Source organism: Ailuropoda melanoleuca, chromosome 8, assembly GCF_002007445.2.
Source record: "Ailuropoda melanoleuca isolate Jingjing chromosome 8, ASM200744v2, whole genome shotgun sequence".
In the NCBI taxonomy this organism is placed as follows: domain Eukaryota; kingdom Metazoa; phylum Chordata; class Mammalia; order Carnivora; family Ursidae; genus Ailuropoda; species Ailuropoda melanoleuca.
Genome location: NC_048225.1, coordinates 54072671 through 54086872, shown reverse-complemented (window position 1 = coordinate 54086872; position 14202 = coordinate 54072671). Strand labels below are relative to the sequence as shown.

At 43.4% G+C, this 14202-nt stretch overlaps 1 non-coding gene across 1 annotated transcript; it reads right to left on the bottom strand.

The window, feature by feature from the left end:
• Nucleotides 1-11317: 11317 nt before the first annotated feature.
• LOC117803585 lies at nucleotides 11318-11425 on the bottom strand. The gene has a single exon (XR_004627533.1). It is a non-coding gene; the product is annotated as a U6 spliceosomal RNA (small nuclear RNA).
• Nucleotides 11426-14202: the final 2777 nt, after the last annotated feature.

Below are 14202 nucleotides of genomic sequence, written 5' to 3'. Positions count from 1 at the left end.
CATAATCAGAAAAATAATTTAGTAGAAACAGATCCATAAGTGACATCAATGTTTGGAATTAACAGACAATGAACTTAAATTAGTTGTAAACATGTTCAAGGCATTAGAGAAAAGTATAAACATAATGAGGGAAAATAAGGAATCTCAACAGGGAACAAAAAATTATCAAAAAAGAATCAAATAGAAATTATAGAACTGAAAAATATAATAATTTTTTAAAAATTCACTGCTTGGGGCACCTGGGTGGCTCAGTCAGTTAAGCCTCTGACTCTTGATTTCAGCTCAGGTCATGATCTCAGGGTCCTGGGATGGAGCCCCACGTTGGGCTCCCCACTCAGTAGGGAATCTGCTTGTCTTTCTCTCCCTCTGTGCATCCCCACACTCACACGTGCTCTCTCTCTAATACATCTTTCTAAAAGATTCACCGCTTGATCTGCAATCACAATCACAATCCCAGAAAGTTATTTTGTGAACATGGACAAACCAATTCTAAAGTTTATATGGAGAGGGAGAAGATCTCCAGAATAGATAACACAATATTGAAGGAGGAGAACGAAGTTCAAAGTCACTACCTGGCTTGAAGACTTACTATAAAGCTATCGTAATCAAGGTAGTGTGATGTTAGTGAAAGAATAGACAGATCAATGGAACAGCATAGAGAGTCCCAAAGTAGACCCATATAGATATAGTCAATTGATTATCGACAGAGGAGCACGTGCAATACAATGGAGCAGAGAGAGTCCTTTCAACAAATGGTGATGGAACAACTGGACATTCACATAGGAGAAAAGAATCTAGACACAAACCTTTTACCCTTCACAAAAATTAACTCAAGATGGAGCGTAGACCTAAATATAAAACATAAAACTATAAAACTCCTAGAAGATAACATAGGAGAAAACCTAGATGACCTTGGGTATGGTGATTACTTTTTAACATCAAAACATCAAAAATACAATCAATGAAAGAAAGCATTAATAAGATAGACTTCATTAAAATTGAAAGCTTTTGCTCTGTGAAAGATACTCTCAGGAGAATGAGAAAACAAGTCACAGACTCAGAAAATATTTGCAACAGATAAATCTGATGTGAGACTGTTATTCAAAATATATGAAGAACTCTTAAAACTCACCAAGAAAACAAACAACCCAATTTTTAAAAATGGGCAAAACACTTAAACAGACATCTACCAAAGAAAATAATACACATGACAAATACGCATATGAAAAGATGGTCTACATCATTTGTCATTAGGGAATTACAGATTAAAATAACAATGAGATACCACTATACACCTCTAAGAAAGGCCAAAATCCAAAACACTGACAACACCAAATGCTGAGGACGTTGTGGAGCATTAGGAACTTCCACTCATTGCTGATGCGGACGCACGATGGTATAGTCACTTTGGGAAACAGGCAGTTTCTTACAAAACTAAGCAGTCTTACCATATGATCCAGCAATTGTGCTCTTTGGTATTTACCCAAATGAGGTGAAAACTTATGTACACACAAAAATCTTATGTCTACACAAAAACCTGTTCCTGGATGTTCAGGGCAGCTTTATTCATACATAAATTAGAAACTAACAACTGAAAAAAGAAGTAGATGAATCTACAATTTAGATGGATATAGAATGATGGGGGCAGGACTTCTGGAATGACAGAGTTAGGAGCTCAAGAAATCCTCTTTTAAAAAATGCCAGAACTCAAAAACCCAAAACGTTAAAACTGTACAAAATTGTCAAAAACAAAGGTGCTCAAAGGCTTACAACAAATTGAGAAGCATTTATTTATGGAAAACTACTGAAACTTTGGTAAGAACAGTGTCAGTCTGTGATGTCTTAGCCTGTGGCTGCTCCTAACCCTTTTTTCCTACACTGCCACCCTAGCTCAGCTACCACCGTAATTGTTCTACATAGAAAAGCAAGCCATGGAAAACTGCATCTTTGCTTTGGGAAGGTGCTCCTTTGATTTGAAAAATCCCATGCCTGGGGCATTGAAAGAAACAGCAATCTCAGTGACAAAACAAAACAAAAATAAGGAAGGCCAACAACTCAGCTAGCTTGAGATTGAGGTCCTGGTTGGGGCAAGAAAGAGAACAGACATTCAGTAGGTTATACAAGGAGTGATATAGTCGTAGTGGGTCTTGATAAGTTCCCACATAATTCTGACAATACTGAGCAGGAGAGCAGAGTGCTCTGGCTATCCACATACTCCTGGTAGAACTTGAGGCCACGCAGACAAAGGAATGCAGTAGTGCCCAACAGAAAGTAAAAGCTGTCGCAGACTTGTAAACTGCCTGAGTTTTGAAGGTACTCTAACACACACATTAGATTTATCACAGAGCCATTGAAGAAGGTGTAAGTCTTACGGGCTCAATGTATTTGTGCACATCCTCTGACCAGTCGTTGGTTCACTACTTAGCAATGCAGATACAGAGGCAAGGAAGCAAGATGTAAACATAAAGAGAGGAATTAGGGGCGCCTGGGTGGCACAGCGGTTGAGCGTCTGCCTTTGGCTCAGGGCATGGTCCCGGAGTCCTGGGATCGAGCCCCACATCAGGCTCTTCTGCTGTGAGCCTGCTTCTTCCTCTCCCACTCCCCCTGCTTGTGTTCCCCCTGTCGCTGGCTGTCTCTATCTCTGTCAAATGAATAAATAAAATCTTTAAAAAAAAAAAAAGAGAGGAATTAAAGAAAAAAAAAGATGTGCAAGAAAGACCAGTGACTGCACACTGCAGGTTCCACAGATCTAGTCCAGGCAAGTTAGTAAGCAACCAAAAGCGATGATAGCCTGTAGGGAGGAAATATCAGATTTCAGAATTGCTAGAACATATTATCTAACAAAACCAAAAAATGAGATATGCAAAGAAATGGGAAACTATGACCCGTATTTGGGGGGGGGGAGCACTCAAAGCAATAAGATACAAGACTTAAAAGACCTTAACCAATTTAACTTGACTGACATTTGCAAAACAGAACACTCAATAACAGCAGAATGCTTGTACTTTTTAAGTGCACATGGAAGATAACCATTGTATTTTTATAAAACTTAATACCTATTCCTTTCTTTAAAAGTTTAATTAATTCCTACACCCAATGTGGGGCTCAAACTCACAACCCCAAGATCAAGACTCTTCCACCTGAGTCACTGGGCACCCCTTAACGCCTATTCTTGATAAAACAAAACAAAACAAAACAAAAAGTCTTCCCCCAAACTAGGAATAGAACAAAATCCTCAATCTGTAAAGCTGGATCTATAAAAATAATATGGCTAAATGATACTTTATGATAATTTATAAATATTAAACAATTTCCCACTAAGTTTAGGGGCAAGGCATTGATATCTGCTATCATCAGTTCACTCAATATTATATTCTTGGCAGTTCTAGCCAATGTAATAAGACAAGAAAAGTAACTAAAAGACATTAAAATAAGAAAGAAGTAAACATTTATTTTCAAAGAGCATGATCAAATAAATAGAAAAATTTAAGAAATCTACCCCCCAAAAAGAACCGACTTGAGGCAATATGTGAATTTAGTAAAGTGATAGAATATCAGGTCAACATATAAGAATCCATTGCATATATGTATACTAGCCATAAACAATTAGAAAATTTTAAAAAAATCATTTATAATAGCATTGAAAACATAAAGTATTTAGGGATAAATATAACAGAATATGTGCAGGACCTTTACACTAAAAACTACAAAATACTGAAGAGAGAAATTAAAGAAACTCAAAATTAATGGGAAAATATACCATGCTCATGGTTTGGGAGAACACAATATTGTTAACTTGCCAGTTTTCCTCAAATTGGTCAATAGATTCAAAGCAATACCAAATTTCTAGTCATACTTTTTTTTTTTTTAGAAACTGACAAGTTGGTTCTAAAATTTATATGGAAATAGGGAGCCTGGGTGGCTCAGTTGGTTAAGCAACTGCCTTTGGCTCAGGTCATGATCCCAGGGTCCTGGTATCAAGCCCCATGGCGGGCTCCCTGCTCAGTGGGGAGTCTGCTTCTCCCTCTTCCACTCCCCCTGTTTGTGCTGTCTCTGTCAAATAAAAAAATAAAATCTTTTAAAAATTTTATATGGAAATATAAAAGATCTAGAATAAGCAGTCTTGAAATAAAACAGAGCTGAAGAATTTACATTACCTGATTTCTAGGCTTACAAAAATGCTACAGTAATTAAGACCTTGTGGTACTGGCATAAAGAAAGGAAAGATAGATCAATGGGACAGAATGGTAAATCTAGAAATAATGTTTAATTGATTTCATCCAAAAAGTAAAAGCAATTCAGTGTGGAAAGAAAAGTGTGTTCAACACACAGTGCTAAAAAAATTGGCTCTGAAAATTTTCTCTAGAAGATTATTTTCATGGTCTTTGGAAAGGCAAGGATTTTTTAGATAGAACCCAGAAGGCAATAACCATAAAAGAAAAATCAATAAAATGGAACTCACCAAAACTTAAAGTTTAAATCTTCTGCTTCTCAAAAGACACCATTAAGAAAATGAGTAGGAAATAAATATTCTTTATCTATACCTGTATGTTTGACAAAGGACTTCTGCCTACAATATGTAAATAACACCTACAGCTCAATAGTAAGAAGACCCAATTAAAATGCAATTTTAAAAAACGGGCAAAAGATATGAACATGTGTTTAATATCATTATTCATCAGCAAAATGTAAATCAAAATATTGAGATATCACAACATACCCACTAGAACGGCTAAAATCAAAAAGGTCATGTCTAATGTGGTAAGGATAGTGAAGTAAGCAAAAATACATTGCTGGTGGGAATGTAAAGTGTGGTGATGCAACCACTTTGAAAATTAGTCTGGAACTTTCTCATAAAGTTAACATGCACCTACCAAATGACCCAGCAATTCCACTTGTAAATATTTACCCAAGAAAATGAAAACATATGTCCATAGAAAGATTTATACACTAATGTCCATAGCAGCTTTATTTCAAAACTGGAAACAACCCAAATATCTATCAACGGGTAATGGATAAACAAATTGATATCCATATAATAGAATACAATTCAGCAATAAAAAGGAATGAACTCTACCAAGCCTTTAAAGAAGATTTAATACCAATTCTTCACAAACTCTTTCAAAAAGGAGGAGAAAACACTTCTCAACTCATTCTATGAAGTCATTGTTACTCTGATACTAGAAACCAGACAAAGACATCGCAAACTACAAATATCTCTCGTGAATACAGATGCAGAAATCTTCAACAAAATATTGCCAAACTGCATCCAGCAACATATAAAAAAGGATTATTCACTCTGACCAAGTGAGATTTAGCCTAGGAATGTAAGATTGTTTTAACATCTGAAAATCAATTAATATAACATACCTTATCAATAAGAGACATATACCACATGGTCATCTCAATAGAGTCAGAAAAAGCATTAGACAAAAGTCCAGCACTGTTTTCTTGACTTAAAAAACTTAAAGAATAGAAGGGAACTTCCTCAACTTGATAAAAGGTACCTATGAAAACCCACAGCTAACATCACAGTTAATGGTGAAAGACTGAAAGCTTTTCCTATACAGTCAAGAAGAAGACAAGGATGCTGTACTCTTACCACTTCTATTTAACATTGTACTGGAAGTTCTAACTAAGGCAATTAGGCAAGAAAAAGCAATAAAAGAGGCCCAAGTCAAGGCAGAAGTAAACCGAGCTCTATATTCATATGACATGATCTCCTGTGTAGAAAATCCTAAGGAATCCACTAAAAAACTATTAGACTTAATAAACAAGTTCAGCAAGATTTCAGGATGAAGATCAATATACAACAACCAATTATGTTCTACAGATTAGCAATGAACAACCTAAAAATGAAATTAGGGTTGCCTGGGTGGCTCAGTTGGTTAACTGCCTTTCAGATCAGGTCGTGATTCCAGGGTCCTGGGATCAAGCCCCACATTGGCTCCCTGCTCAGCAGGGAGTCTGCTTCTCCCTCTGCCCCTCCACCCTGCTTATGTTCTCTCTATCTCTCTCAAATAAATAAAATCTTTTTAAAAAATGAAATTAGAAATTTCATTTGGAATAGTATCGCAAAGAACAGGAATAAACTGAACAAAAGATGTGCAAAACCTATATTCTGAAACTCACAAAATATTATTGAAAGAAAGAAGATCTAAATAAATAGATGTTCCATGTTCATGAATCAAAAAATTTTGTTAAGATGCAATACTCCCTACATTGATCTACAGATTTAATACGATCTCTGTCAAAATCCAAGCTGGTGGGGCACCTGTGTGGCGTCAGCTCAGGTCATGATCCCAGGGTCCTGGGATCGATTCCTTGTGGGGCTCCCTGCTTGGTGGGGAGCCTGCTTCTCCCTCTCCCTCTGTTGGTCCCCCTGCTTGTGCTCCCCCCTTCTCTCTCTCTCTCTCTCAAATAAATAAATAAAAAATCTTAAAATTTATGTTAAAAAAATCCAAGTTGGCTTTTTTGGGTGGGGGGGCTGAAATTGACAAGCTAATCTTGAAATTCATATAGAAATGCAAGGGACCAAAAATTGTCAAAACAATCTTGAAAGGAAGAACAAAATGAGAGGATTTATATTTCTTTTTTTTTTTTTAAAGATTTATTTATTTATTCGACAGAGATAGAGACAGCCAGCGAGAGAGGGAACACAAGCAGGGGCAGTGGGAGAGGAAGAAGCAGGCTCATAGCGGAGGAGCCTGATGTGGGGCTCGATCCCATAACGCTGGGATCACGCCCTGAGCTGAAGGCAGACGCTCAACCGCTGTGCCACCCAGGCGCCCCAGGATTTATATTTCTTGATTTAAAAATTTACTACAAAGAGGGGCGCCTGAGTGACTCGGTTGAGTGTCCAACTCTTGATTTCACCTTAAGTCATGATTTCAGGGTTATGGGATCCAGCCCTGTGTCGAGCTCCGAGCTCACCAGAGAGTCTGCTTGAGATTCTCTCTCCCCCTCTTCCTCTGCCCCTCCCCCACTCCCACGTGCATGTGCTCCCTCTCCCAAATAAATAAATCTTTTAAAAAAATTTACTACAAAGATACAGTAATTAGGACAGTCCAATACTGGCATAAGGATAGACATATAGATCAGTGGAACAGAATTGATAATTCAGAAATAAACCCTTACAGTTATGGTCAAATGATGTTTGGCAAGGGTGCCAAGACAATTCCTGGGAAAAGAATAATCTTCTCAAAAAATGGTGCTGGAACAATTAGATATCCACATGCAAAAGAGTAAAGATAGGCCTCTTTCTTACATCATACATAAAAATTAACAGGGGCTAGAGGTAGGGGGAAAGAATTCTTTAGTGAGTGTAGAGTTTCAGTTTCACAAGGTGAAAAGTTCTGGAGATTGGTTGCACAACATGAATGTACTTCACACTACTGAACTGTACACTTTAAATGGTTAGGATGGTACATTTTATGTTATGGATGTTTTACCACAATCAAAAAAAAATTTTAATAAGAATGTTTAACTCAAAATGGACCATAGACCTAAATGTAATGACTAAAGCTATAAAACTCTTTAAGGAAGATAGGAGTAAATCTTTGTGATGGTGGGTTAGACCAGGCCTTCTGAAACACCAAAAGCATAAGTGACAAAAGAAAAGGTAGGTAAATTGGACTTTAAAGGACACCCTCAGGAAATGAAAGGGCCTCCCACCAAATGGGAGAAAGTATTTGCGAATCATTTATCTGATAAGGAAATTGTATCCAGAATACGTAAAGAAGTATTACAGCTCAACAGTAACAAGACAATAATCCAACTGAAAAACAGGCAAAGGATCTGAATAGACATTTCTCCAGAGAAAACATACAAATGTCCAAAAAACAAATGAAAAAATGTTCAGCATCATTAGTCATTAGAGAAATGCAAATGAAAATTACAATGAGAAACTACTTTATGCCCACTGGAATGGCTATAATAAAGAAGATAGACAATAGCAAGTATCAGTGAAGACATGGGTAAATTTGGACCCTCATGGCTTGCTGGTGGGAATGTAAAATGGCGCAGCCATTGGGAAGGCTGTTTGGCAGTTTATAGTTACCATATGACCCAGAAATTCTACTCCTAGGTATATACCCCAAGGAAATAAAGCATATATCCACATAAAAACATGTACACAAATGTTCATAGCAGCATTATTCATAATAGTCAAAAAGTAGAAACAACTCAAGTATCCCTCGAGTGATGAACAGTTAAATAAAAGTGATATATCAGGGCGCCTGGTGGCTCAGTCGTTAAGCATCTGCCTTCGGCTCAAGGCGTGATCCCGGAGTCCTGGGATCGAGCCCCGCATCAGGCTCCTCCGCTAAGAGCCTGCTTCTTCCTCTCCCACTCCCCCTGCCTGTGTTCCCTCTCTCGCTGGCTCTCTCTCTCTCTCTGTCAAATAAATAAATAAAATCTTTTTAAAAAAGTGGTATATCTGTACAATGGACTATTATTCAGCCATAAAAAAAAGGACAAAGTACTGATACATGCTACAACATGGATGAAACCTAAAAATATTATACTAAGGGATAGAAGCCAGACACACAAGACTAAATATAGCATAACAATGGGCTGCGGAATAGACTGTGAAGGTATAGCATGTATTAGTACTTCCTGGATGCATAAATGAATTACTAATTAAGTAAAATACCCGTGCCAACTGGATTTAGAAGGTGAAAGAGACATGAAACTACAGTAAAGCTGAGTTTTTAAGCTGGGTGAGTGAGGGGCACGTGGGAACATAAAAGAGACCTGGAGAGGCAGGGTAGGATCTGAAGCTCTCAGGTCCCAGGGGAGAGCACAGATGTGAGAGTCATTGGCTTAGAGGCGATGGGTTGAAGGAGGGGCGGTGATGGTTAAGTTCACAAGGGAAGAAATTCAGAAATAAGAGCAGGGTGGGGCCAGCTGAGCCTTCTGCCCTTGTTTCTGGAAGAGGGTGTCTGAGACCCTGGGCATTCAAGCGGCATGAAGTGTGTGTGGTGCTGGGGAAAGAAGCGAGGACTTGAGTCAGAGGACCCAGGTTCTTTGTTTTAGCTCCATGCTGCCATGTGACCTTCGGCAGCTGATCTTCCTTCACCTGTAATCAGGGGCGATAATCCCGGCCCTCCTTCCCAAAACTGTTGCATGGACCGAAAGACAGAATGCATAAGAAAGTGCTTTGTAAACCGTAAAAGACTCATCAAATGTAAGGGGTTATTACGATTGCAGTGGGAGATGCAGAAGGCCAATAAAATGGATTTGGTTGCAGTAAGTACAGGGGTTACTTTCTGTTTCTTAAAAAAAGAAAAAAAGGACAGAAAAACCAGCAGCAGCAAGTACTGCCAGGTGCACAACGTAGTTTTTCCAGCTTTGAGAAGCAAATAACAGAGAGGGGCCAACTGGCTCATCCCAGGAGGCCTGTCTTCACCAATTGAATCAGAAATCACGGCTCAGGGAATGGTTGCAGGCAAGGGCCCAGGACAGCAGGCCCTGTCCTGGCGGGGCGGGACCCAGGGGGTGTGGGGCCAACAGAGGTTGTCCACATGGCCCGAGACCTGGGCCCTGGGCCCCTGTGGCTTGGAGCTTCCTTCAGTCCCCGCCCAACCAGATGTACTCCTTAGAGTCCCAGGTGGCCCATGAAGGGTGCTGCCAGCCCCCAGGCCACATTCAGGAGCAGCACCTCAGGGTTAGGCAGAGAAGGGACCATGGCTTCACCACTAAATAGGCCAGGCTGAGTTTCTATGGCTCCCCAGGTGGCCAGCCTCATTAGGGCTCAGGGCTGCATTGGGCCTGCCAGAACTGCAGGCCAAGTCCAGCGCAGGAGGCGTGGGGAGGCTGCTTCCAGTTCTTTTCAGGCCCAGAGACACGTTCCCCCAGTGCCTGGCTAGAGGTGAGCCCCCGAAGTTCATGTGCCAGCCTAGAGACAGTCCTCTCAGATAGTACCTTTAAGGCAGCCACACTTTTCTCAGATCTTCTTGGCCAGGGCTAAGGGGACATTAATGACCATCTAGTCCAGCCTGCCTGCCCCTGTTTTCAGTTGAAGGACCTGAGGCCCAGAGAGGCAGGAACTTGCTGAAAGGTCAGATCAGAGGAGATTCTCTGAGGCCGAACAACAGTGCTGAGAACAGAAATCAAGTCTCTGGCCTCCCAGCTGTCCGCCTCCCCCCTCCTCTCCTTCTTTTCCCATTACTGGTTTTTTCCAGTCTCTTCTTCTTGGGGCCACTGCCCTCTCACCTCTCTGAACTTCCTGGCCAGCCCTACAGGCCTGAGGTCCCCACCTGAGGCTAAGAGTCTGCTTCCCCTCCTCTGCTCTGCACTGGCCAGCTCAAAGAGCTCACCCACTGCTCAGAGATGCTCCCTGGGCAGTGGGGCTGGGGCGGGGGGGGTCCAGTTCGGCTACTAATGGTTATGTACGGGCACTGAGACCCCGTTTTGGAGCTTCTCGTACTCCTTCTTTGGCTACCTCTAGAGCATGTGTTCTCCTCAGCATTCACTCTTCAAGCCCTGAATCCTTGCTGAGAACTTGAACTCAGAGCCCTCCCTTGTGCAAGGCATCAGGACACAGATATTACTTACCAACTCAGCCCTGCACTCTGATGCTCCCAGTCTGTGGAGGTGGCACCAGAATGGGCATTTGCCACCAGGGAGATCAGCATAGGATATGAGGGCAGCATGGAGGACTCTAGAAGCCTAGGAAATGCCCCCTCTACCCCCAGCCTGGACAGTCAGAGAAGGGCTCGAGCTCCAGTGCAGCTCAAGGAGACATTTCCTAGACAAAAAGGTGGGGAAAGGCATTCTGGGAAGCCCACACTAAGACGAGAAGCTAAGCGGCATGGCAGTGTCAGAGAACGGTGCTGGATTTCATGTGGCTTAAACCATAGGCTGGGCAGGGGTGAGTGTGGGTGAGGCTGGGGGTTGGCAGGGGCCATATGCAAAGGGTGTGGAAGGCAGGTCCAATGTGTATTTCCAACGCCACCAAGCCACGAAGTCAATTCTGACACTGCCTATCTGGACAGAGCATCAGATCCCACGGGTTAAGGGCTCCGTCCCACAAGACTGCCCCCACCTGTGCTCCTGACCGATTGGTTCTAAACTGGAGGTTCCCACAACCTCTTCCTTGTGTTCGATTAATTTGGTAGAACAGGTCACAGAACTCAAAGGAACATTTCTGTTGACCAGTTTATTATAAAGGATATTATAAAGAATACAGACAAATAGCTAGATAAAGAGGTACAAAGGCAGTATCAGGTCCAATCTTCCCCTTTCCCTCATGTGGCGTCCTGGAGAAGGGCTGGGAGACCCAACGAGCCCACATTCTTTGTGGAGCGCCGGGCCTGGTATTTCTTTTCCTTACTGAACGTTAGCATGTCCTCCTCGGGCAGGGGCCACGCTAATCTTCTCTGTATCGTTCCGATCTTAGTATCTGTGCTGCCGAAGCGATCGCTCCTGACTGAACCTTCGGCTTCCCATTCAGCAGCAGGAAAGATGAAACCCAATCATCTCTCACAGGCTTTCGCCCCCAGATGAGTCAGAATCAACTATGGAACTTTGTACGTGATGAACACGTGGGCCCCATCCCCAGCTTATTAAATCATTCTTTCATTCCACAAATATCTTTGCGCATATACCGCGTGCTGGCCACAGTTCTAGGTAGTCGGCATACAGCAGGGGGCAAAGCCCCTGGCCCGCCTTCATGGAGTTTACACTCAGAAGCTTGGGACACGGGCCCAGACATCTGTATTTAGAAAAGTTCCATTAGCAATTCCAAAGCCCATGTTAGGGAGTAAGTGGTGTCCCTCTCAAAATTCTTATGTTGAAGTCCTACCCCTCAGTACTTCAGAATGTGATTGTATTTGGAGATCGGGTCTTTAAAGAGGTGATTGAGTTAAATGAAATCATGGGGTGGGTCTAATCCAATATGACTGGGTTCTTATACGAGGAGATTAAGACACAGACACAGAGAGAGAGAGCACGCGCGTGTGAAGCCACAGCCAGAAGGTGGCCATGTACGAGCCAAGGAGATGCTTCGAAAGAAACCAACCCTGCCGACCCTTTGCTCTTGGACTTCTAGCCCCGAATTGTGAGAAAACACGTTTCTGTTGTTTGAACCGTTCAGTCTGTCGTGCTTAGTCGTGGAAGCCCTAGCAAATTCAGAGACTCAGCCTTGCCCAGGATCTACTGCCTAGAGAACCGGACCAGGATGCAGAATGGAAACGAGAAGCACATCTGGGTGGTGTGAGCTAGGAAACCCGAAGCTGGGGGACCTCTCTACAGGTTTGGCCCTGATGGAAGCCCGTTAGCGCCCTGTGTTTCACAAAGACATGACTCTGGAAATGCGGGGGCTCCTGAGCAGCCGACTGCCAGAGCCCTGCCCCGAACCCCGACAGGCCTGGCACACCTCATCCACAAAGAGCCACATCCCCAGGGATGACCAGCGGAGCCCCCAGCTTCTTGCCTCCACAGGGAGGCTCCAATGGGGACAGGCCTTGGGAGCAGCACCAAGGACCCATCCTGCCCAGAGGACCCAGCATGGGCAAGGATCTGGCCTGAGGTCACACAGCATGGCGGATACAATCCAAGCTGGAGTCTCACCCCCTGCTGTTCCAGCTGCTTTCTCCTGCAGCCCCGGCACCTCGCCCAAACCTGCTGCCACCCGCTCTGCTTTCCCACCCTCTCCTCCCCACCTCTTTGCCTCTGACTAAGGCCCGGAGCATGATTTCAGAATGATGAAACCCAGCTCCTGAGGTCACGCCGGCCTCTTTCAGTGGCTGTAATTTTGCACGGCCCCTTCCCCCCCCCAAGTAGGCTGGGGCAGCTGCCAGGCCTTTGGCACATGTCTGGGGCGAATGGGAGGATGAGACAACCAGAAGAGATCACTCAAGCCAGGTCAAGAGGAATTGTACGTTACGGATCGTCTCCTGAGCCAGCACCGGCCTCGGGGCCACACAGACTGATAGTGCAAGTTTGTGCTCACGTTGTGCCTTCACCCGTCATTCCACTTAATCCTCCCTCATAGCATCCCATTTACGCTCAGGCTTTCCAGGTCAACGCCACCGAGCTGCGTGTACCTGTCCCCCGTGTCGTGCTGATTCACATCTCTGCGGGCTTCCTTCTCTGCTGTTTTCTCTGTCCAGATTGTTCTTCTTTCCTTTTCCCCTATCCCTTGTCTGCTTTGCCTGGCTTCTCCTCCTCATTCTTTAAGACCCAGCTCCGGCATCCCCTTTTCTAGGAAGCCTGCCCTGACCGTCCTCCCACCCCCACTCCCAGCAGGTAGGCCTGTATATTTCTCAGTGTACACTCATGATAATCTCTCTTTATCACAGTGTTCTTAATGTTCATCACTTTATACTTCAGCTACCTGCTTACACATCTGTCTCTTTACCCATCTCAGGAGCGGGGATGGGGTTGGGACTAGGTCTGGTTCATCTTGGTACTGCAGCCCGCAGCACAGAGCTGAGCATCGAAGAAGTCACTGAATGTGGGACATCCTCCCTCCTCTCCCCTCCACCACAAAGATAGATGATGCAGGGGTTGTGACCCCCCACTTTACGGAGAAAACTGAGGCCCAAGAGGAGTTACCTGGCCTGTTCAAGGGCGCAGGGTGAGTTAATAACAGAGCAGGGACTAGAATCCAGCTCTCCTGGTGCTTAGAGTAGTTCTCTTATGCTCCAAGGAGGCAGCCAAAGGGACCCACTGAGCCATATGAGGTGTATCAGTTTCCTGTTGCAAATCACCACAAACTTAGCGGCTGAGAACAACGCATTTATTGTCTCACAGTTCTGGATGTCAGAAGTTCAAAATGGGTCTCACTGGGCTAAAATCAAGACATCAGCAGGTCTGGATCCCTTTCTGGAGGCTCTAGGGAAAAGTCCATTTTCTTACCTTTTGTAGCACCTCGAGGCTGCCCGCGTTCCTTGGCTCCATCTTCAAAGCTAGCAATGGCTGGTGGAGCCTTTCTTACATTGTGTCACTCTGGCACTCCCTCTTTTATTTCCCTCTTTAATTTATTAGAATCCTTGTGATTACATTGGGCTCACCCAGATCGTCCAGATGACCCATCTCAAGGTCAGTTGATCTACAGCCTTAATTCCTTTTGCCCTGTGGTTTAACATATCCTCAGGTTCCTGGAGATTGGGAAGCGGCCATCTTTGGGAGGGGGAGCATTATTTTGCCTACCATACTGGTGGGCAAGGAGATAGTGGATCTGTTAAGGGTGGAGTG